The 26,829-nt window shown below is 34.6% G+C and overlaps 1 protein-coding gene across 3 annotated transcripts in view; it reads right to left on the bottom strand.

Annotated features, from left to right (window-relative positions):
• LOC114941005 (TWiK family of potassium channels protein 7) overlaps window positions 1-22,052 on the bottom strand; it is a 213,194-nt gene extending 191,142 nt beyond the window's left edge. Inside the window, exons 1-4 of one of the 3 annotated variants that reach the window (XM_029315822.2) lie at window positions 21,775-22,052; window positions 20,123-20,427; window positions 19,517-19,709; window positions 19,364-19,443 (exon numbers count right to left, since the gene is read on the bottom strand). The gene's annotated coding sequence lies outside the window, so the exon portion shown is untranslated. The other 2 variants (XM_029315823.2, XM_029315824.2) reach the window with 2 other exon arrangements.
• Between the last annotated feature and the right edge of the window lie 4,777 nt (window positions 22,053-26,829).

Genomic DNA, 26,829 nt, shown 5'->3' with positions numbered 1-26,829 from the left:
AAATATAATTACTAAAATAAATTATACATTACAAAATTTTCAAAAAAGCTAATTCGAAAAATATAACTTGTAACATTATTTTTTAACGACATACATGCTTTTAGGAATACTGATAAAATATTTCACTCTTTTTTAATATTTTACAATGTTTTCTTTATACTCATTTTTAGATTAAAACTTGTAAAAGAGAAAAAATATTTTATTAAATATCGAGTTTTATCATGGTTTAACAATTTACCATTCACTTGATTATTTTTAATAAAAATGACTAAAATTATTTTAAAATATTATATAATTTTTTAATATTTTTCTATTTATATATTATTTTATATTCAATTTTATACGCCCTATTAAATAAAAAATATTATTTTGAGACACAAAAATTTCGACATAGAGATAAAATTATATTTTCGAAAGGAAGATTTTATGTTTGAAATTTTTTAATAATTAAAACGACCGTTGAATCATAGAATTTAACTCGGATATAGTTAACAATGTTCGAAAAGAGATATGCCAGCTCAGTAATTCGGGTTCTGCCTGTTTCTTGCTTCGTGTATAATTATAAAAACAATAGATTCTGCAAAAAGATTGTATCTTTGATCAGCGAATATTCGAGATTTATCCATACATGGGATTCGTTCAGCGACAATGAATTCTTTCGTTTCAGTGAACACGTTTGGTTATCTTTCGACCACGTAGTTCACAGTTTCGCAAATTGCTTCGTCTGTTCGTCGAGCATGTGAGAGACATCGCGTCCGCGTTCTCCTGCGGCGACAAGCTTGAAATCGATATAAGTGTATCAGGAAATAGGAAAGTTTTCTTCGCAATCGATTTCAGCGAGAAAATCCAGTTGGCAATAAATAATCATTGAAACAAACGCTCTCCCCGGAATAACAAAGTAACATATCTGTCAGATAAATAAAAAGGAATTCGCAAAAAGGTTTTTCTTAATGTTCCTCGCGATTCTTCAGAAGTATATCATATTATTCTCCCTTTGCAATCGCATTAAACAAGAAACTCTTGCCATGCATTAATCTAAGCTATATTTCCCCACAAAATAATTTTATATCGCGCTCAACAATTATCTGCAAACGCAAGGAAGAAAATCTTCAGCGCCGTAGGTCCAACCGCACGAAAAAGTTCCACCGTGCATCATCCCCTTAATTACTCCTCGGGAAAGACAACGTGGTAAAGTCTTTCTACAAGATAATCCACTTTTAATCGGTGAACGTAATCTCTCGAAATAACGTTACGTTACTTTTCTGCATTCAGGCGTGAGCGCATTAACCGTGGGCCACCAACACACCGAGTTGGTAGGCGAAAATTTCCTTGGATACCGAACACCTCGACTCCGAGAGCGAGAGGGTTGGACCGGACTCTAAAGAATAGCCATAAATGTAGTGGAGGAGTGGCGCTCCGCTTCCGACTGTATATGTACGACTGGCGGTATATTTTTCCCTTCCTCCCGCTTTTCCCGTACTGTACAATATGTATGTACGTTCTACGCTCGCATACGTGTGTCGGTGCGTGCAGGACAGGGTAGTTTAGCGGTGGAAAAGCCCGGTGACAGATGCGAGACATTTAGCAACGGTCCTGCCGGCGCGCACCAGACTGTCTGACGCTTAATCAACCTAAGGTGCCGGAACACATTATACGAGCAGAAAGCTACAGTGCTTTTATTATGTGCAAATCCCCCTCAAACTTAAGCCTGCGCCCCTGCGCGTGTAATGACCCGCAGAACCCGAGGAATGACCTCACATAGGAAACCTAAATGACGGTCCGACAGATATATTAAACCGTTGATATAGATCATGATAAAAAAATTGAAAAAAAAGAATGAAGCTAAAGAATTTGTCTGATACATTACGATACCTAATAGTATAAAAAATTGTATTAATTATATTTAATAGTTAAAATTTTATCATTTTAATTTCATGTCAATTTTATCAAAACAATATATGTGGAATTGAACATAAAAAAACTAATATTTATATTAATAATATATATAAATGATTATACAATTTTATATTACTGCGTGTATACAAAATATTATTTTAAGAGAACAAAAAAAAACAGAAAGGTAATTAATTGTAACATAAAGAACATTTCTCGGGTAACAGGATTAAATTTTTTAACACGCAATTAACATATACCTGAGTTATGTTACAACCAATTTTCGAGATAATCTCTTCCCTGGGGAATCACTCGCGGATATAGCTGCGTGAATGCTCTGGAAATTCTCGTATTCCAGCACAGGTCTCGGCTACACGTTTCACAATGTAAAATATGACAATGTGCCATTATGCGTCCAGGAAGTTTAAAAAGAGTAGATTTACGCTCCATTTTCTCCGGGATTTTAATGCATAAAACGGTAATAATCTTTTCAAATCTAGATATCGAATGTAAAATATGTTAAAATAAAATTAGATATCTCTTTTTTTTTCTCTCTCTCTCCTTTTCGATCTTTAAAGAAGATAGTGCAACATTCCGTACTAAACGCAGTCTCGTTCAGAAAAATGTATTGATTTGATTTTTGCTCGCGCGATGATACTCGCTCCGCTACGAAAATCCGAGACGAAGACATCAAAAGGGTCGCGTGGAAATAACAAAAGTACTCGTTATCGTTATTCGGAAGATATCAGACATTCCAGACTTCGTATCCAGGATGCTCTTTTCATCAACGGAGACGCCCCTTAGGAACAAATTTGCACGACATTTCGTTCCGAGTTTTAACCTCGTTTCACCTGAATTCTCCATCTGTCGCGAATTCGCCTTTTACATAACGATAACGAACGAAGTGCGCGGACTGAATGTGCCCGTGCTGCGTCAAATTAAGATATTTATTGCAACCAGACAGAGAGTAGTGTTGAAGAGAACGCGCTGACGAACCATTCGGCAAATAGTAGATTGTAATTAAACACGCGACATTTCCGTGCACGCACAAATCAAAATCCATTTTTTTACGAAATACAAACTAAGACAGATATAGGTAAGCAGGAGCAAAAATTTGTTAAATATTATCTGCGTGATGTTATAATTTATATTATATTACTTTGCAACGTGTAAATTGAGAAATTATTTTTATGAGCGATAACACGCTTCCTCTTTAACGTGCTGTCAGAAAATACATCTGACAAAAATAACGAATATTTTCTCTTTTGAATTTTTGTTATTAAAAATATATAATTGATCGTGGAGAAATGCTAATATTATGTTTACTGCATAATTGAATACAATTCGCTAAAAGTTAACTTCTAAATAAATGCAGATGTTCTATCATTAACGAAGCTTTAAAAAATAAATATTCCCTGCTTGAACGTAAAAGCGCGCGCGAGATAGAAACTTCAACATACCGCTAGGATTAGCAAAATGTAAAGCTAAATAAATAATGTGCATCGAATGCGGAGCGTTAGTTTATCAGATTTATCATGCATTTCTTATGATCCATTCCGTCCGTCTAAATAGAAACTTTCCAATGGACGTCCCATTGCGTCAGCGTGCTAAATCTACGACAAAAGGTGAGTCTCAACTCCAAGGATTGGATTGGCGAGGGTGAGAAAGAGAGAGAGAGAGAGAGAGAAAGAGACAGACAGAGAGACAGAGAGAGAGGGAGAGAGAAAGAGCAGCGGGCGTGAGATAGACGGTATTCGAGTTAGTTGGAAGCTCCGCAGAAATGAATTGAATAATTTAGCGAGTCAGGATGAAGGGATAAAGCGAGTAAGCTCGAACGTGTCCTCTGGAAAGCCTCCGAAAATTCCAGGGATGAGATAGTCTCGGAAGCATTCCAGCTCGTTCCACGTCTTTCCGCGCGCGCTCCAAGCATTTTCGTCACACACGCTACATTTGGGAGGCCCATCGTCGCGAAATAATTCGCGAACTGCAGAATGTTATAAAAATGGGTACCGAGCGAAAAGAAATTTCTCCCGCATGAATCGCGAACAGGATCGCGTATTCTTTTTCAACATCTATTTTACTTAAAAAATTTGAAGACTCCCAGACATATCCAGTGTTTTGTAAATTCAGTTCATTTAGTTTCGCGTACCCAATTTTTCTGCCAATTTCTCAAATTCGATTCGGCGCAAAATGTCCTTCGGATGTAAATAAAACTTTTTACACCATTTATAAAGAAATGTTGCAAAATGGTATATCAATTCTGTTAAAGTTCATTAAAAATAAGAATAGGACGTCATTAAGAATAAGACGAGGCACCTTTTAATGAGAATCCAATAAATATGTTTACGATATTCTTAACGCAAAATCTCTATAGCTGCGCTGGACATCTCGACAATAGCCGAGTCGACTTGCTACGAACTACAAACGTGTCTGAATTATGTATTTCGAAACCACAAGCACAGTCGCGGTAACAATTTGTCAGCGGGGGATAGTGGAAGCCTCGTGGAAGGCTTCGCTTATATATAAATGCACACTTATTCACACATGTATAGATATACGTATTATATACAAGAGGTGGTAGAATATAGTTAGACTTTCGTCCTCAGCGGCTCGAAACTTTGAAGCAAGCACGAATCGTAGTAATAGTTTCGCCGAGCATAATTATGCTTCCTTTCCGGGATTAATGTGTAGATAAAGCAGTCGTGGGATTCGCAAGCTGAATCTTACATGGCTGTGGCATCGAGAATTTGTGATAATTCTGTGTATGTATGGCAGAAAATACAAAAAAAATTATTTGCATACTGCTAAAATAAAAAAAGTAAAAAAATTTATAATAAAAGAGTAATTGCCTTTTCTCTCAGTCAATCATTAATAAGGAGAAAAAAATATTACAATTTCTAGAAAAGGAAAAAAGAAATATTATTCTGCACGAAAAATAATAAAAGTAGTTAATAATGACGAAAGTGTCAGTCTTAAGTATATGGCTATAAAACGATTAAGAGCATGAAAATAAGATATAAAAATATTTAACGACTGTTTGAGAAGGAGTAAGTTGATTGCGTTCATGGCGATGCAATTTCTCGCGTGTCGAATGCAGTTATACAACGATAGACGACTGAAATTTTTATGGCTGTTCTCAGAAACCAATGGGGTTGCATGCTAAAGTATATTTAACTTTCAATTTGCAATGTAAATAGAGTTTTTAGATACATTCCGCGATAAACTCGATTTCTTTGATGTCTGAGATTAATATTGTTGTCTGACTGCACAAAAACAAAATGCGTATTTTCGAAATAAATCGTAGACAACACAAGCGCGCGCTTATCGTTTCTAATATAATTGATTTATGTTTATAAATAACTTCTAACGACTTTATAAAACATAAAATTAAATATTTTGATTTTCATGTGTTCTCACTTATCCTAAACAAAATTGAAAAGTGAAAAGGTATAATTAAAAAAATTATTAATTAGTAATTTACCATCATATAAACATTCACGACACATTTAATAATCTCATATAATAAAAATTGTGGCGATCATATCGTCACATGCTTCCCCAAAAATCGAAAGCGAAAACACGTATATAAATACGGACATACATACATACGAACACTGACTAATAAACATAAATAAAATATAACAGACGAGACGAAAGACGAAAAACATCGAGACGTAACAGAAAGGAAATAAACGGATAGAACATTTTCGAAACCTATCGAAGGTGAATTTTTAAGGCGAACGATAGGAAGAGCGTTCTACATGCTAAGAGATTCCGTCTTCGACAGTCGCCGCACACGGACGCATTACTTTATTAATCCGAGCGATACACGTAATGTATTCACACGTACAATTTGCATTGAAGAATATATTCAGTTACTTATAATCATTGCATAACTTTAATTAATTCCCGCATCGTTCCTCTTAAGTAATCGCGACGCGCGAAAAGACTATAAAAAATTAATTTTTTTAAATTAGTTGCGTCAAGCGTAATTATGTAATAACTCTTTTTATATACACATATTTAATAGACTCGTTGAACTTGTTCTTCTTTTTCAAGCAGAACGTGCATATATTTCTGTGAGAAAAAAATCGACATTTGCAGCAAATTATGAAACAATCAATTATACATTCGCAATTTCAAGAATCAAAGGCAAAAAACACAGAGTAAAGATTTAAAAGCGATTATACAATCTGAAAAAAAATTATAAGAAAAATATTCGTTGATATTTTAATCGTAGTAGAGTAAAATTTCTTTGCCAAAAACGTTGCCATTTATTACATTATTCTGAATTTAATTATATTATAAAAATTAAAATATATATAAACAATGACAATTTAAAAATGATAAACACAAAATGAGAGTAGAATAATTAATGTACTTGCAATTTTTTGTTCTGTTTTTTTTTTTTTTTTAATTTGCATTTGTAAGTTATGACGATTAAAGTATCAGCTGATGCAACAATTTATGAGATTGTTACATACATTTTTTTATGTTTTTCAAGGAGAACGAAGTTTGCAAGCGCTTTGCGATAATTACGAATATAATTGATTAATACGCTTCAGAATTGCTAGCAATTTTATGTTATAATACTTCTCATTTTATACTTATATTTAATAATAGATGTAGAGATTTCTTTCTCACAGAAATACATACATATTCTGCTTCAGAAAAAAAAACAAATTCAACGAGTCTATTAAACGAGAAATGTAAAAAAAAACTATTAAAAATCACGCTTAGTACAAGCAATTTAAAAACATAAATTTTTATAATAAGGGATTATATAATTAAGTATATTACGAATGTTTATACGTTGGTAAAAATTAATAATTATTATTAATTATTGTTAATAATTATTAATGTTTAAAGTTATAACTTTTTTCACTTTTCTATTTTGTTTGGAATAAGTGCGAACATAAAAATCAATATGTTTAGTTTTGTTTTTTGTATAAAGTTGTTAGAACTTATTTAATATTAAATTAAATATTAATCAATTATAAAAATTATATTATTCCCTTAATATCGTGAATAAAAACAAACTATTTTACAATTAACTAGAATTAGTTGCAAAATTTTCGCATTATGTTTTTATCTACAAAATATAGCTATATATACATATATTACACATTATTTATACTTCAAACTGTACTAAGATCATTAAAAACCGATAAACGATAAACGACGTCAAAAATATGAGGTAAAGTGCAGTGAGAATGACTCAAAGGCCGGGAAAATATTATCTAGAAGCATCGTGAAGAGCTAAAGAAGCAGACGACGTTGCAACACGCAAAGCGAAGCACTGGCGGCTCAAAAATTGGCGTCGAAGTCGATAGTAGACGATAAAACTTTAGCTCAAGGCAAGCACCAACGGAACTTCGCGCCATTAGATACTCTTGCAGTTCGAACAATAGATAGGAAGGGCCTCCCACTATACACCGATTATTCTCTTTTCCTTCTCCGCCTTCTATCCCTTGCTGTCTTTCGTCTTATGAAGTACTTTGTCCCTTGCGAACGCCGATAGCATTGGCCGCATTCCCTTTATTTATTTTCACCCTCCACGCCTTCGTCTCCTCTTTTTCTTTCTCTTTATCTTCCGTCTCTTCCTCTCTTCGGCTATATTTTATACAGTATTCTCCTATTTCTCAGAGTATCCGCAAATCACCATACAGAACTCAATATCTATTGCGAGCTTCATCGCGTGATAAATGCGTCTTTTTGTCAAACTTTAAATTACAAATGTACTTCTCATTTTATTATACATATGCATCTTGCCTATTTTCAATTATTCATTTATCTCGATTCATTTTATATCCTTATCATAAAAATTATCATAAATTCATAAAACTCAATGTCGTAATATAAATTGTACAAAAACGAATTTATAAACAAGTATAATATCCAATTTACACAGCGTTCACATATATCTTGTCTACGTGTCGGGTATTTCATTTTATATGACACATACCGTGGTCGTCTAGAGCATTAACAAATGTCCGTCGCTTTGTATATATATATATATATATATGTAGTTTCCCATCACGTTTCCACCTCGCACTTTTTATCCTTTTCGACTTCCTCTCTCCGTCGCTTTACGATATCTTTCTTCCTCCCAGCTCTTGCCGCTCCTTTTCTCCGCACTACCATCAGTACTACCGCCTTCTCCCATCGAGGTAGGTCACGTCTCTATTTTGTATTCCATCAAGCTCGCATCCATTCCGGCGTCAAACAATGAGAAGCGTCCCCGCTAGCATCCCCTCTTTTGGGCTCTCTTACGCTCTGATGCGTCTCCGCAGGTTCTGCACCGCGAAGATCTCGACGTGTTCCTGAACGGGTCGTCGAAAGGCATATATAGTCGAAAAGCTTTCGACATTTTCTCGCGCCCTACTGACTCCTCTTTTTCTCTTTTCATCTACACCTGCGATCTATATTCGATCTCTTTCTCGCGCGACGCTATCCCAGAAAAGAGGATGTTTCGAGCTGGTATCAAAATGAGGCGATCTTTTATTCGCTGGCTCATCTCGATTTCAAATGCAAATGTAGCCTGCAACTAAAAAAAAAAAAAAAAAAAAAAAAAAAAAAATGCGACTGAAGAATCGGAAGGAATGCGTACACTTTGATGCCGGGACTTCGACGCATCGCATTTTACTACTCCGTATCCTATCTACCCTTCAGGCTGCTCAAAGCCGGAGAATCTTACGCGTTATCGCGGGGTTTGAGTCTCTGCACTAGACGTGCATTCGCGTTCGTCGTGCAGCTTGATAAGAGGAGAGAACTTTCATTAACCTCTCAAACATATCTACAGTTGTACGGAATATATAATGTAGTGGATGCTTTTACAAGAATTCGCCAGGCATTATAATATTAAATTTCACAAATTTAAAATACATTCATATTCACAAAATAAATACCAAAAATATTTATCTAAATTGTAATTTATATACTTATATCACGTTTAAGCGAGAAGAGGAAAAAAACAGAAATGCAGAATGAACATCTTGTATATGTGTGTTTTGCACTTCCCTCGAATAAAATTGTTTCTGAATATCCGCATCGTTATTACGAACGAAATACAGTAAGCTCAACTCGAAATCGTTTCGAGATAAATCGTACTGCTGTTAGTATCTCGCAGAGATTTTATAATTCCTTCACTGGCATCTATGCTATAAACCTCCTTCCGCCCGCAGCATCCAACTTTTAACTGCCTCGGCAAACTTCCCTTCTCCTTTACGTTAATCCTCGCGATAACGCTGCGGAATCGTTACCTGCCACTTTCAACTTTTAGGTACTAATAACCCTATCCCATCTATAGAATGTCATCATTGAGAACTACTCCTTTGCCTTAGAGATTGAAGGAATTCTATAATGCTTCTTACGGTAACGCTTATTTTATCTCTTTGCTTATTATTTCTTAATCATAAAAATTCTCTTTCTCTCTCTCTCTCTCTCTCTCTCTATTTCTCTCCGTTAATCAATCTTCAAAAAAATAATTACTCGAGATTCCTTTATACAAATCAATATTTATAGAGAAAGAAAAATATTAAGAAAAATAATAAAGAAAGAACAAAGACAATGGATCCAATAACCTGTAACGTATACACTTCGCAACTACGAAAGAAGATATGAGACCGCACATTTATCACGACGATAAAAAATTCTTTCATTTTTACCGCTGTGAGTCGCTCTTTCTGATGGCGAGCAAGTTACACAATTCGCCACCTTCTCTTTCTTCCCCTTCGCACATTCTTTCTCTCACCTGTTTTTGTGTACACAATATCGCTATATCAGTTCCTACTACGACGAGGATCGGGTAACTGCAGGTATGCAACGGTAAATGTATACCGTATGTAAATGTTATCTGAAGCCAACGGTAATCTGGAATTTGCTTCGCAGAGGTGTACATTTCGTAGCGGTTCGAGGATAGCCGCGATGTCGATGATGGAGGTTTACGAAGAGGAATCGACGAGCATGAGTAGAAATCGAAATGGAGATGGATAACGGATATGATAGAAATGGCAGAAACTAGCCAGTTACATCACCATTGAAATTAATCACGAATTAAGAATCAAACTTTGCCAGTTGACTTTTAATCAATTGTTCTAATCCAAATATTAAATAAACTTTTAAACCGTCGTGATGATTAATTAATAACGCAAGTATAATAATTTTTAAATATGTAAATACATAACCCTATGTGAAGCAATGAAGCCACGAAAAGCATGGAAATGAGCTTATCGACCTATAGCAAACTAAAAAGTTAACAATACACCACGTTTTCTTGATGCGCCAGACATAAAAAGAAATTCCTCTCGCATGGCTGCTTCAACAAAGAGTAAGAAACGGCAGGAACAGGGGAAGAGTTGAGAATCGCTGGGACGTGGAATCGGAAAAATTGTGCCGAGTGCGCAAAGAGGAAGACTTCTTTGACTTCACCTCCAGCTTTCTAGCTCGAGGTTGCCAAGCTCTTGATTGTCCGCGAGTGCTCTTCAAGTTTGCTAAGTTATATTCAAAAATAGACTCCAGGTTGGAGCCAATTTGACGCTCTAAAAAATGACTAAAAAGGTGCATTTCGCAAATGAGTAGTATAGCTAAAATAAAAAAAAAATAAAGTAATAGTAATTATTACTTGCAAGCAGAAATCACTGGAGAAACGCTTAATTTTCGATCATCAGTTATCATTAAGTTCGTCAATTTATAGGGCACAATTACGTTAGGGTAGACGCAGCTCTAATCGCTACTGAAAAGTACATTAGCGTATAACGAGAGACACCGTACGCATAGATGCAATTTCGATACTGTTGCAATGCGACTAACGCAAAATCGCGCGCGTATATATCGTCCTGCTTTAGAACACCCGCTAAAATTGCGGTCAGACCGTAATAAAGTTAGAACCTACAATATGGGCGTGAATTGAAAAGTTCTCCGTCTAAACGTAAACAAAGCTACAAAACATTCCGTTCAAATGATTGCGGACTATTCGTTCTCATTGCAGCTTACGAATTTTATTATCCTTCGGCGTGCACATAAAACCAAAATGTCAAAATTAAAATAAATTAAAACGAAAAATGTATCGTTATTTTAATGAATCAATCGATATTTCTACAATTATAATTCTATATTGCAATTCGGTCGTATTTGTAATTGTAAGTTAAGATCGTAAATTATAATTGGAGAATTTTAAATCTGTAGAAAGATTAAATGAAATTTTATTAGTTGCATGACATGATGTATATGTCAAATGGGAAAGAGAGAGAGAGAGAGAGGGAGAGTTGTAGAACTTACATTACAAATCGCGCGCATGAGAGGATGGTGCGATTTGGCTGAACCATCCATTACAAACTTCTAATGAGCCGTTTCAGTGATACGTCTGTCAATATTGGACGACATTACCACCATAACGCAATCGCGTGTGGTGAACATACCAACGGTAACAAACTTAAAGCAAACGCATATGACGCGTATATAATACGCACGAATGCAACCGTGTGCTGCGGGTCGTTATTGCATAGGTGTACCTAACCCAGTTGCCAATCCGTGCAGTTTGTTCGGCACTCGTTCAGCGGGGTATATTGTGTGCATCGCGTTGCTCCGAAATACATTCGGCATACGAATAGTTTTCGAATCCCGATCAACTCAATCCGTCTCGGCGCAATCCGCCAAAATCAAACATTTAACAGAAGCGACTTTAATAATATGCCACGGAGGAGGACGAGACGCGGAAGCTTTGTGGCGCGGATAAATAAATACAACTTTTCAGAAAGAGCGCATACCCGAAGGGTAGTTTCCCGAATACGTCTATGAGACAACGCTATAGTTGGATAGCTCGTAGAAATTGAGAGAAGATTCTAGAGACGCGCGTCTAAAAGCGAGCTTCTCACGGCGGTCCTCCTTTTGCAACAAACCCCTTCTATATCCTCGACAACGTTGCAGCAAGGAATTTATTTTCGCGCAATCCGAAGATATGTACGTGCCAAGAGAGAAGAGGATTACTAGATCTCTTAGGCGGATACGCCGCACATTAAGATTCAGAATTTGACAAAAGCCGAGCTTACATTGTAAGCTGATAATAACATTATATGGATATACAAAGGGATTATATTGAAATCACCGACAAAGGTTTCGCCGACGTTTCGCTCGAATATAACCATTTGCATTCATACCAACGTACACATTCATCCAGCTTCTATCGAGAATATTTCCGTCAAATATTTTTATTCGATCAATATAAATATGTTGTATTGCTACATGCTGACTGTGCGTTTATTTTGCCGAGATGTAAGCAGGAAAATAATTGTTCTTTTTTCAAGAGAATCCTTGTACCTACATCGCACAAAAATTTTGCTCTCAGATTCGTGATAAACAAAAATTTTGAATAATACACAGAAGGTTGATGAATAATGTCGATGAACATACTGTTACTCAATTTCAAACTCGTTGTAGATGAAAACATTGCCAGCGAAAGCTTTGTTCATAATTTCAATGTAATTCAATATGAAGAGAACCTAACAATTCGGATACAATAATCAATATAAAACATGTAACTATACATAAATAACAGAATTAACTAAATAATAACAATGTTAATTAAATTTAACAAGCTAAGATTAATATCGGAAAAAGAGAGAAAGCTAACTTCTCAAACATTCTTCTACTTATACTCTAATATTATCTTTTCTCTACCAGCAAAAAGATATTATGACATTATCAATGTAATGTAAAAAATTCTATTTGCGTTTAATGATATATTGAATTTTAAAAAGAGTTGCCTTCCTTCCCGAGCTATAAAAAGACTCGGTCTTTATATTAGATATTCGCGATTTCATATTTTACAATTCGAAAGCATACTCAATTTTCCCAACGTGACGCGCCACGAATATGAAGTGTCCTCATTTTGCTGCTTTACAAATAGAATAAACGTATACGTATGTAACATTTTATATATTAGTATATTTAATAAATATATGTATTTGACATATTTAACAAAAATGTAATTTGATCGATGTGCCTTTTAGGCAAGGATTAATCATTTAATTTATGAAATGGGTTGCAAGATTTCTATATTTCTATATAATATCACAAGATTTTTAACACAAAAAAATTAAAATTTATAACAATACATAGAATATTCTATAATGTCTAATTATTGTTAAAATTGATATATTTAATAATTAAGATGATTAGAAAAATATATTAGTAATTCTGTTAATATGTACAGTAATAATAGAGAATAATTAAGCATTCATAAATTGTAAATTTAATTTGCAAATAAAATTATAAAAGTAGAAATTCATTAAATGGTAATTAAAGTCTAGTAATTTTGGTCTTTTATGTATGTGTATATATATACATATATCTACTAGCTTGTTAATAAAAAATTTAAATTAAAGTAAAGTTAAACAAAAAAATAAATAAAATGTTAATAAAGAAAAAACAGCGAGTTAAGATAAATGAAAGATGAAAGAAAGTTATACACGAAAAATAATTAAAAATGCATGATTTTCAATATATTTAATTTTATGAGTTGTTACGTGCATTTAGTATTATAGTGTCGAATAAAATGTTACAAAAACAATAAAATATAAAAAAATAATAAACCGCAATCAGCATGTATAGTATATATTGTATATAGATAATGTTCAAATGTAAAATTGATATAAATAGTATGTGAATATAATAATATCAAAACATTATTGTACGAAACATGCTTAATAAAGTATTTTTTTATTAACAGCCACGAATGACTATAGTCTATCTACAATGACTAAAAATAAAGATCAGGAAAAGAAAATGTTCTCACGATAGTGCGATCCCAAAACTTAGCTCCTACTAAAGTTAAGAAGCAGTAATGAATCACTTCAAGAAACTACAAAGATCCTGATCCACGGAACTAAATCTCCGTTACGAGTTTTCGAGTCGCGAGATCCCAATAACCGACAGCGTGAAAGGACGGGAAGAAACGAAAGAGTTAACGAATGAATGTGAACGTCCGTCTTTCGGATGAAAAATTATTTGACGAGCGAACAAATATACTCCTTTGTCTCCCAGGTGGAGCACTCGCCAACAGAAAATTTAAAAAAATCGCGCGCTTGCACTTTTTTAATTAAATTTGCCGACCAGCCTCGTCGACGAACGCGCGGCCGCCGCCGCCATCGCGGTGGACTTGAGAACTCCCTGGAATTTAATTGAAGTCTCCGCATCCTGAGCAACCTTTTGGGAAGAAAAAAGAGGACTCGTACTGCAAATTCGTAGAGCGCAAAGTAAAGCAAAAGTGACTGAATGTGAACAAAAAATGTGTCAAAAGGCATACAAAAGATTTAGTTAATTTAATCACGTTCCGCATAAGTAAGCGCATTTTATCATAGTGCACACAAGAATAGAAGATACCATAAAAATATAGAACAATGAATTTTTCTAAAATTTGGCCTTTTATAGCAACAAAATAGCTCGCTTTTATTTTTTGCATCTTAAAGACACAACTTATTAGTAGCAAATAACAAATTTTAAACATGAATTGAAATGCCGGAAAGTGTTTCGGCCATCAGATTCTCTAAAAGGTACTAAAGAGCTTAAGACGAATATGTGTAAAGACGAACTGCAAAATCTTTAGGTGTGAATGTTCTTATGGTAGATAGTTCTCCTGAAAATAGGAGGATGAGAGGGAAAAGTGATGCCTCGCTATGGAATAGCGATGAAAGTCGGGAAGTTAAGCGCCTTATGGGATTCTACGAGTTCGAGGTGTTTCGTGGGAAAAGTGCCTTCTATGCCGACGTGCCTCGTGTGCAGACGTGCGCGAAAATGCACCATTGATTTTTATCCGTGAAAAGTAGGCTTCCGTGAGCGGTTACGAAAGGCAGGATGGAGGAATATCGCGATAGGTAAGCAGATGCACACTCTGACACACACTTTGACGAAAATAAGGCCGCAATAAAGAAAAGCTGTCCTAAATTTCTTTCAGCTCTTCATGGCAATAAACATTTATAAGTAGCAATTTGTTATAGATCAGCATGCAAATACAAATAAAAACAATAATGGTCGATATTGTATCGATCTTGATTGTATATCACATATATTATAACGAGCAAAATATATATGTACATGTACAGAAAATATAAAACGTACGCAGTTATAGCAATTTTGTGATAAATAAAATAATTCCTTTCCCTTTTTCTATTTCTCTCTAATATATATTCAACATGCATCATCTTATAAAAATTTTGAGTATGCAATTTATCTATCAGACAAGTCAATACGAACGATACCAACAATTATACATTCTAATATAAGCGAATATTTCATGCTAATTTTTCCACGTGAAAAATTACATAGTTTTTCTATGTATGTATAAATAAAACACACAGTATCGAGACCACCATTATTTTTATTTGTATTAACTATTACGCAAAAGTCAGTCACGAGCTTCTCTCTACAAGCAACAATTTTGCAAAATATTTTACATGATCAAACACGTCAAGTATATATAGCTTTGTTCGTTTGAACGTTCCTCGTTTTCGGCAAAAAAGTCGGTATAAAAGTTATACATATAATGTATATATACATGATCGCGCTAGGGGATGATCATCAAGTCGTCAATCGGCGAACTAAGCCGCGATTTCATCTAACTTATCTTTTTTAAACACATTTTTTTTTCCATTTACTCGCCCCCTTTGTTTTGGCCTCTTGGTTTTACGAAAGAGGCTCTCTTATTCCGCGCGAACAGCTCGCTCGGGACAACGTGATCGGAATGCTCATTGGTAATTCAGATCGACCGCGGTGCGAGTGTGTTCCTCAGGGTGTGACAGTGGAATAAAGATAGCAGATCTTCAGAAGTTCTATAGAAGCTTACTCCAAGAGTCATTCTTGTGTCAGAAGTAGTGAAACGGATCGAGATGTGGGTCGGCCAGCTGAAGATTGAACTGAATAAAATATCGCTCTGATACTTAAGTTCTTGCTCGCGCGAAATTATTCTATACCGTAGCGTATGCAGACAAATATTATTCTCTAAAACATGGCTCTTATCGCCATTATTAAAATAAAGTGCAAATTTGCTCGGCTCTATCGCATACAAAAGTCTAACCTTTTTTTACCGATAATTCAAATACAGATTTTTTCATTCTATTTTTTCATGTTCTCCATGGCCTGATATTTTGCTCGTGACGTGCGCACTGCGATAGTTTCGATATAAAAATCCGACATGAAAATCGCGAAATAAGCATGACTCGCGGCGACTGAGAATATTCGCGCTCACGGTCGGTGATCCGATGATAAAGGAAAACTCGTCACATGCGGCAAACTTGGTAGCGGTATCAATATTTTTCTCCTCTTTTCTCAGGATCAGTCCGTAGCTTTAGAATCCGGAACGTCTGGTATTTTATATTAAAAGTCTCTGTCCCGCGTCAGCCCCGCGTTCTTATGCTATCATGGCATTTTTGTTCGCATATGTGGTTGCGTACGTGAAAGACGTGGGGTTGTGTATATTCAGAAATCTCTCTTCTCCAGAACCATCACACTTCCAAGAAATCTGATTCACTTTCCGGAGCTCCGAAAAGTCGCGGCTGATATGCGTGTCTCTGTGACACGTGCGCATGTCACTGGATTGATATTTATGGGATTTCATAATTGTTAATTAAATAATTTTCGAAATACTCGTCGCGTCTCTGAGTCGGTCTCGCGATTCTCAAATTCCTTTTACGCGGTAATAAACGAAGCTCGTACGATCGATCCGTATATACCATTTACGCATAGCTGAAATCCAAACGTATCTCGGATTGCATTTCCATTTTCAAGAGAATTAAGATTTACGAACAAAATTCCTGCGGATGGGTTCCCATATTCGTGTCGTAATTGCTTTGTGCAGGAAATATCGCGGCACCGAAAGCTTATTCCGCATGAGGGGAATAGATCCTTCCCAAAATTATTGTAAAAATCACTGAAAATATATCTCAATTATCCGTCAGCCACGTATAGAAAAACGAACCAGTTATTGAATATTTTCTTCATGCGGAATTTTATTAAAAATGTTTTATTTCTTTTTTTTCGATAATTAATGCATACTTGTAATTACCATTCAAAAGATATTTAATTCATGAAATATCACGTATCGTCCATATAAGTTATCTCTCATTGATAATTAACGACTCGAAATATGATATTAATCTAAAGAAAATCTCGATATAGGAATCGTGTGATAATCGAAGTTTAACTCGAAGCACGGAGGAAATAGACTATGCTATATTCGGAAAGCTCAAATCTGAAAAGCAAAGCACTTGGTGTGCTCGGAGACACCATTCTATGTCGTATGGAACAGCGTGGAAATTCAAAAGCGCATGTTTGTCGTCCACTCGGTGAACCCTTCTGGAAATTGGCCCGGTGTTACCGGAGAATTTCAGTACCCTCTCTTGTGGCCCTGTCCACGCGAAGCGCAAGGGAATCCAGTAAAATTAAATCAAGGGGACTTTCGTCCTTTTGCCTGTCGAAAAGCCGCGGGTCGACAGCAATACGTACTTCGTATGTGTATTCATGTTTTCTACCACCTCCTATCACATATTGCCGAGCAATGATTCGCATTTAAATGTTATCGATACTTCAAATACCACGTGATGCATATATCCCGTCACATATACACATATTATATTTTGATGAATATTTCTAGCTAATTTATTCATATTTTGTTTCATGCTCTTGCAAAAAATTCATTTGAATATTAATTATATAAATATGTACGAAAGTAATGAAGCGAGAAATGTATATTAAATATGACGAAAAATATATAATTTAAATATATATAAAATATTGTAATAGAAATATAATTTTTTAAAAAATCGACATATCATTTACGAATTTTTGTAAATTTTCCCGCATTGTTGGTGCTTACGCATTTAACATGCCGTTGTAAATCTTCCGAATCTAGGCCTCTTTAACATCGCCCGCTTTTCGGAAACGGTGGAATGGGTATCGTAAGGTATATCCGTTGGATAGCTTCCAGAACGCGGCTGCAGCAGCTTTGGGGTCGAAATATCGCGACGGTTGTGGGGTTGGTATTACTGATATTAGCGTCGCCAGTAACTCTTTCGAAATAGTCTTGGCACGTACCAAGCCCGTGTTAACTTCTTCCTTTTCTTGAATCACGGCTTCCGAATTACAGACCATCACTCTCGCGCATCTCCCTTTGACGATTATTCGCAGCGAAATCTATTAGTCCGCGGTTAATTATATAGATTTTCTAGCTACAGATTGCTATTTTAAACACCTATTTAAAGGTATTACAAGCTCTTACTAATTCCTTACAATTTTCTCGCTGTATATGGGGCTTGAAATGCTCCAAAGCTTTTATACTAAAAAAATATGAAATATTTTAAAACAATATCGAAACACTATGAGTGATAAACAAAATAACAAGTTGGATCGATCTTATTCACGAAAACACGCGAAAAATGAAGTTTTCCTACACCACATTGGACGTATCGAACGAACGCATTTTTTTAAATTGGCATCGATGTACGAGCCATGTCGATCTTTTTTCAGATTTTGTTTCGCCACATCGTATATCAATGGAATAGGGATTTGGACACGAATACCATCAAGTTTGATTCTGCACTCGTATGACGCTTTTCCTATTGCTATTTATTTTGTTTTATTTTCCGATGGTCATTCACCTTGTCTCACGCCTCTCTTATTCGTTATTTCGATAACGAAGCGTGAAAATACACTCGTGTAGCTACCTACATAATAATAAAATTAAAAATTTCTTTCTCATATGCACCATCTGAATTCAATCAGAGTTTCAATCTTTCACAGTTAAGGAATTCTATATTTTTTATAATAATAAATAAGTATAATACAAAAATATATATATATATATATATATATATATATATATAATGATATCCTGTAATAATATTCCTGTAATTGTATTAGTATTATAAAAAAAATAATATATATATATATTATTTATAACAGATTTATTTGAACAAGAAACGCGTCTCAAGTAATTAATATAAATCATGTGTGTAATGAAAAAAATTAGAATTAGTTAAAAAATGTGATTAAAATATGTTCTTATATTACTCTGATCTTGTTCGTTGTTTTCTACAAGTTCTCTCCATAAAATTCTCTCTATTAAAAGTGTAAAACAGCAAATTATAAGATATTCATACGCAGAGTGAATTATTTTTCTTACAAGAACGAATAAATTATCTCTTCGTAACATGATTGCGTCATAAATGTATATAACACACTTGTCCTTGCTGATATATACGAGCAAGCATTATTTTCTATTTCATAATAATTCTATTTCATATGAAAGATCTTTGACATTTCATAATACAACAGTCGTCACATCTTATAACGTTGATTATAAAGATGCGCAATTGTATATAATTGCGAATAGTAAACGAATCAAAAAAGAATGCAGAATCAATCTTCTCGATATATATAAATGTTATAAATAAATGTATCATGTAAGTGTGTGACTCACCAATTCTCGAAGTCCGCACACAAAGCCGCAGGAATTAAAGATGCACTTGGTAGTACACTGTCTCGAAATTATCTTGAGATCTGAAAAGATGACGCGTTTTCAAATTAACAATTCTAGAAATGAAATGGGATGTAGATTAACTGCTCTACGCACTCTACACTGACACAATGTCACTAGCACGCTGTCTCTCTCGCTGGCGAAACTTGTCACACGTTCATTTCCACATATCACCATAATTCAGTCGTAACATTTTCTACCGTATAATGTTCATCCTCGCACAAAATTCATCATTAATAACACACAACTATCGCGCGAGTATATAACTATGTAGTTTTTAAATGTGCTTCTAGAAAGTAATAAAAAGTCTGTATAAATGTATATGTACATGTGTATGTATACGAAATTTAATGTAAAACCCGAGTATCGATTATCGAAATTATCGAACCTTACTGATATTGAAAATTGAATTTCTTAAACATAATTCAAGATTCCACAAACAAAATTAATATAAACCAGCGCAATTTATTTCTCACCACAATTAGGCTTTTTGCCTTCCCATATTTTCCCTAGCAAAATACTATTGTATAATAAAGCGTAAACTTTAACATATTTCACTAAAAAAATTTCGGTTGCAAAATATAATTAAATTAAAAGATAATATATAAAAAAGCACTCTACGCAAAAAGGCACATGGCGCATTTGCGTCAATTCTGATTATTTTTGTAATATTACCATATAAACATCATTACAACAAGCTACCTTTAAAAGAAGACATTTTTATCGGTTATCGGCCGTGGCCTCTTTTGCACGTACACGCGAGCTCATTCATTGTACAACAATGTCGAGTAGATGGTTTAATTGCGAATTATCGAGCCATTGCAAAATTCAATTGCCGTATAGGCTCTACTCACGCGTCTCGCTTACACGCATAGTACGTAGATGAAATCGTGCATATAAAACGCCTCGACGATACTCAACGCGCGTCCATACGCGATTCTTCCCATTTTCATAACGGGATTCGGTTTAATGAACACGCGTATTTTATCGTGCGTAGATGCTCGTTACTTCCAGTTTACATGTCATAAAACACCAGAGAGATACACATACAAAACACTCAAAATTCTTAATGTTCAAATTTAAAAGTGTAATGCGATACTATATTAATTTTTCCGTAAATTACGAGAAAACAAATTGAAAATTATAGCACCGGATAATCCGCTCATTTTATTTTATACTATTATTTTATATCTTAGTGCCAATAATATCGAAATAATCATAATAAACTTTACAGTGAGCTACATTATTAAATCTATATATTTATGAGTTGTATTCTGATTTCATTTCAATGATAAATTATGTAAAAAATTTTATTTTTAAATTAGACAACGAGATAGTTGGAATTTTGTAGAGTACATTCGGACTTTCGACTAAAAAAAGAAATACAAATGCACGCGAGGCAAAAGAGAGAATGGTGTATTTTATTTTAAATTAAATACCTCTGGACGGCTGAGAGAGAAAAAAACATTTTCACTGAAATGTTTCGTTAAATCAATTTTCTTTTTAACTTGATTTAACATAACAAAAATGTTTAGAGGTTTTATTGAAAAAGATCGAAGCTCCTGATGAAAAAATGCGGCTAAATATGCATTTAATTTTATAGTTATTTTATGCAGATATTTTTTTATGAGCAGTATTTTCAATTATATATGTACTTAATAAATTAATTCATATGTACTCAATATTTTCAAAGTAAACTTGTCGACATATTGTCCTGCATATAAAATATGTACTATTATTAATTGACATAATTAGAGTAATTGATATAATTATTATAACCATTTAGAGTTAAACAATTATTTTCTTGTTAACACAATGATCTACAAATTGCCATTTATTTAGTGTTAACCAAGCTGCAGTGAATAATTTAGAAAAACATAATACATTAATATAAACTTGATTTTACATACCCGCAATTATAGGATAGTTATATATATGTAGTACTACAGAAAAGAACGACTCTTAATATAGATGATGGAGAAATTAAAACAAACGTGCTGCACGAAAGCTACTTAAATCTTTTATTAAAAGTATGAATGTGCTCATGTAACAAAGATCCTTCTGAAAAATCAATTTCTTATCAATTTCATGTATACTGCGCATGGTACTCCCAGTGCATTGCCCTCGAAGCAACGACCTTAATCCCGCGTGATTAATCCGTAACGAGGTAACCCCCGTAGGAGATCAAACATCCGTTGAATATCAAATGTTAAGCCTAAGCGTTTAAAACAATAAAATACGATTGGCGCCATTCGAGCTACACGAAATTTCAATTAACCGAATAACACTTTGGTGTCTCTCCACTATCCCATCGCTAACAAGCAACACTGTAGCTAGAGAACAATTCGACAAACCCAAAGAGACTCTTTGCCGCACACAGTCTTCAAAAAATTTCTTAATGGAATGAAACTACGGGAACGCACTGACGATCGATGGACGCTCCGAAAAGTTTTCGCCGGTGTTTCTCGCGATCCCGATCGATCGAAACGACCGATGCGTTAAGCTCGCGGGACAAACGCATCGATTAATCGTTCAAACGCGGTCCCATAAAGTATACGATCCCATCACGCGGGACGAAACACACGCGTATATGTCACCCGAACTGTCGCGAACTACTCGCGAAGTGCCCGCGAGAAACGCAAAACGACGAATGAGCGGAAGCTCTGCGCTTGAAAGCTCGCAAGCCCCACCGCCCTTTCAGCGCGTGCGGACTGGAGCAAACTTGACCGATCGAGGACGAGCGACGCCGAGGATGCACGAAGGGCAATGGACGAAGGGTTTGACATATCGCTGCAAGATAATTAATCGGTAGAAATATAATGCCTGATCAAGAGTGCAGCAAAGCTCTCGCTTTTTTTTCGCGCGGTTTTCAGTCCGCTATTTGCGCAGATCTGAAAAAAAAATGAATCCATTAAGCAGTCATAATAGAGTAATGGAGCTATTAATTTCTTCATAAAAATTTAATACTAAGCTCTGTAAAAATTTGCTTCATATCCTTTTCATTAATTCGTTCTTTATTTGAAAATTATTTTAAAAAATATTTTAAATCCTTCCTCCCTTCTTCATAGAAATATCTCGAGTTCTATGATATAAAAATAGCAAATTTTTTTATATCTATAGCTTATATGACAGCCTATTTAAATTTATATAAAATACAGTAACATTAAACAAATAATTCTTTAAATTCTTCAAAGATTCTTCCTGAATCTACTTCGTCATCACTTTGCGACAATTTCCCGCGATCCGTTTAAGATATAGACTTTTACTTTTCTCGCGACAATAAAAAGAAGCTATCATTGGATCGATAAAACGAAGCGACAATGAGATAACGTTTACGTATCCGCCAGAATCCACAGACAGCATCGAAAAGCTCTGATTCTCCAAGCAGACAAGATCGGTAACCAATTTACGACTAACACCAGCCAACGGCCAGTATTTTACGCCCCGTAAAAAAAAAAAAAGAAAAAAGAAGGACAGTCACGGACAGAGAAAAGTAAGAATAAAAAAAAGACGACCTGCTCCAATCGAATTCATTTCCATCCCTGTCCAAGTACCGAATCTGCTGGCTTGGACGAGCGGTTCTTCCGTGCGTAAAATTCATTGTCAATACCCTTCCGGTTGGTCGTGGTGGCGAAGCACGAGCATTCAAACACAAGAACAAAGGAGCTTATACTAGAAGCGAACGATACGGTATCAACCGACTCTTTACTGTGAATTTTTTAGTTAATCCTGCAGGGGCGAATCGTGCCCGACGTGATCGCAAAGCAGCAAAAGAACAACATTTAAGTCTATTTAGAGTGATCAAGCACCAGCAAGTGTTTAGAATTTGCAAGGAATGTATCAGTGCAGTGTAAAACCAAGCAAATCAGCTTCTACGAGCAATCCCATCGTTGATGAATACCGTTCTTCAATGTGGTCGGATAATTAAATACCGTCCGTTCCTACAGGCTTTGATCCCTCCAATCAGTATGTTGCAACATATTCGAGTAAGGTACGCAACCTTTGTACGCTTCAAAGTCCTCGACGCTTTCACGGAACAAATTGAAACGGACTCTGAATGTTTAATGCTCAGACACCTATATCCGGCCTCGAGAGCACGCCGCTTTTTTTCACGTTCAACCTACAACAGTTTCGCTCTGCACTTTGAAATTTGCTAGCGTTCTGCCGGAACAAAACAATACCGACAGTATACGCAAAGCTCCACGCTAATTAAATAGAGATGTCTCGTCATCTATATTGCTCTACATCCTCTCGGTTTTCTATAGAACATTCCGTGGAAACGTGACGTTAACATTTTTTTTAATTATGTCACTAAAACAAATTTTTAACGGGTTATATTTCTCGCTGGTTTTAATGGTGACGCAGGTGATGACGTAAACAGGATAGAAGAGAAAAATAAATGAGTAAATAAACTTTATGATAGACGGCAAAAAAATAACAAATAAAATCATTTTTATTTCCCCACGAATTATGCGACAAAACAGGTCGATTTCCTTCGTTAGATTAAATTTTAGCAACACAGAGACCTTTAATGGTTTTTTTCATCCTTATAAAAAAATTGCATCGGCCAACCGAAGCTCTTAATTTTACAAAGTAATATAAGGAACAACATTTGAGACAGACGAGGCCGACGGCGATGCGCATCGCTCATCAGGACTGGTATAGCCATGATACTAGAATTACTCGTCAAATATTTATCTCGAGTGATGCTGGCGCCAGAGTGATATCCCAGCTGATACAGTTTCGGCGAAGAATACGCTCACGTGAAAAATTTGCTATTTATTTCTTAATTCGCTATTTAATTGTTAATAGATACGTGAGCGATTTTTCTCCGCAATTTATCCGAAAGTAATGCGGTACGCTTGCGAGAAATATACTATATTATTGTTTCATTTTGAATATTAATTTTCTAAAAAAACATTTGCAAAGAAATCTGACGCGATAGGATTTACCATATAAAAAACATCTGTACAGAACGTTTTATAAAAGATCCACATTTGTTGCAGCGTATTGCAATTAACGTTATAAATTGAACAAAACTGGAAATATCAAAGCAAACGAAATTAATGAATATACATCAATGCTGTGAAATATTTAAGCAATGTGTTACAGCCGCATACATGTCGCAACGATAAAATCAATCTAGGTCAACTTTTTGAATATACGTATTCTCACTCTTTTTTTTATATCTCTTAGAAATATAAAAAACTAATTATGATAAATTATATGAGAAATTGATAAACAAATATCTGTTACATTATTCACGTAAGAAGTAAAACAAGAAAATAAAAATATACATGTATCGTATATATTTTCTTTTCTTTTACGTATTTCTTATATGAATAACAAAACAAATATTTATTTATTCGATTTATCAACTCGTTATCATAATCTATATATATATATATATACATATATATTGTATATATATAAAAGTTTAAAATATTGATGACAAGTAAAAATAGTTATGTCTTGCAAAATATTTCAAGAAGAAAAATACGAAAATAGGTAAAGCGCAGATAACTCGTGTTATGTGTTTAATTTTTGGCTACTGGTGCATGTCACAAATTAAAAGTATGCATCCTATTTGCTAATTCACAATACTGTTGATATAAATTATCACAATGTTCAAAAAAACGTACGACAAGCTTTCCAATTAACATTAATTATAAAGTAGCTAATAGTTGATGAAATTATAATAAACAAGCAAGTAATCAACAATCTCTAATTAATTGTGCTTCCATTGATTGACTCTGTGGTATCTTTGCTGGTATGCGTACACTCTATTCTCGCTTGTTTTAGCATAATTAGTAGAATGACTATGTTAGTACGATATAGTACATTTAACAAAAGAACGTGAATTTGATCGCTATGTATTTAACATGTTAAAAAGCAATGTTTATCGAAGTACGTGCAGGGAAAAATTAATATTACAGAATTTAACCATAAAAAATGTACAACGTAACATTCGTAATCAAATGAAAATGTAACATAATAAAGATAATAAAGAGAAACCAAGAAAAATTCACTATAAATGACCAGTCCGTGAAAATTGAGTCCAACAAAAATAATAATTAATTGATATGACTCTCCAGCCCAAAATATCGAAATACTCGACTAGCAAGATCTCGTTAAGGGAATTAAATTCGGTAATATAGACTAGATTACAGCGGTTTCCAATTGGACACTAAGTTAATGCTAGAGATTAGCGATGAAATCTCATGATGGTACAGACTGTTTCCTCGCGAACCCTGCAGAAATTTTACGTTTACCGTCCCCGAAATACTGGAAACGATTTGCAAATAAAGTGCTATTAAGCGCAGGTTCATTTAACAAAATTACTGGCTATACATCGCAAGCATATCTATTTTTGGTTAGATTATAGATATATGTTTAGTAATAATCACAGTAATGATTTTTAAGCGCATTGTCTAGCTATATAATTTTTATGGATTCCTATGAGCGCATATATTTATAACAAATGGAAAAACGATGAAGAATAGTTTCGACTATAAGGATCGTTTAAGGGATGATAGTCGGGGAATGGTTCTCGTGACAGAGAATCGGGAGGGGGCGTATGGCCCTGGGGGTTAATAGATGGCCAATGTTCCCGCACACCGAGGTCAGACACTGTGTCACCTTCTCCCCGTTCGTCATTACAAATGCAGATTGAACCTCCCGCCATTACCTTGTTCCCTATCTAATCGTGGTCGGAAACGGCCACGAAACTTCCCGCGCGCAAGGAAAATTGTCCATTGTTCGATGCTGGCCGTACCTTCTATATTGACATTTGAGCGGATGCATTGACCTGCTACGAAGAGCTGCATTTGTCGCACTTCATGAATCGGCAATCGCGTTAAAAACTCGTTCTCTTAAGATCTGATCGCGTGGAATGAAAAAGGATATGGGAATAAAATGGCCGATAGAAACGCTAGTAATGTTTTTTTCAAGCTAGATAAAGCGACAATCTTAAATTACTTTATCTGATTTTTTCAGAATTATAAGTATAAAGAGATATTAATTAAAAATATAAAAGTGTCGTAATTAATAAACAAATAACATCTATAAAACTACAAAAGTTTAATAAAAAGAATTTGCTATAAGTACATAATAAAATAATAATGAAGAAAGTTTTTAAATAACATTTTGAAAACAATTGCTAAAATTGTCTTCAGTTTTTCTCGTATTATTGAACCTATATTATGTGTAAATAAGAAGAATAAGATTCCATAATTGTGAGTGTACATATATATTATTTGTAGAAAAGTTGATGACAATTGAATATGTTTGGTGACCGTAAATAGAAAAATATAACACAAAAGCCACAGAATGTGCCAGCAATTTTCCAGCTGTATGGTCATGAAAAATGACCACTGACAACATTTTCGTGAAGCAGCAACAATGAGCGA

This window comes from Nylanderia fulva, unplaced genomic scaffold, assembly GCF_048542155.1.
Source record: "Nylanderia fulva isolate GAGA-0341 unplaced genomic scaffold, ASM4854215v1 Scaffold10, whole genome shotgun sequence".
Lineage (NCBI taxonomy): Eukaryota > Metazoa > Arthropoda > Insecta > Hymenoptera > Formicidae > Nylanderia > Nylanderia fulva.
The sequence above is the reverse complement of the archived record's forward strand: the minus strand, read 5'-3'. Positions and strand labels throughout refer to the sequence as shown.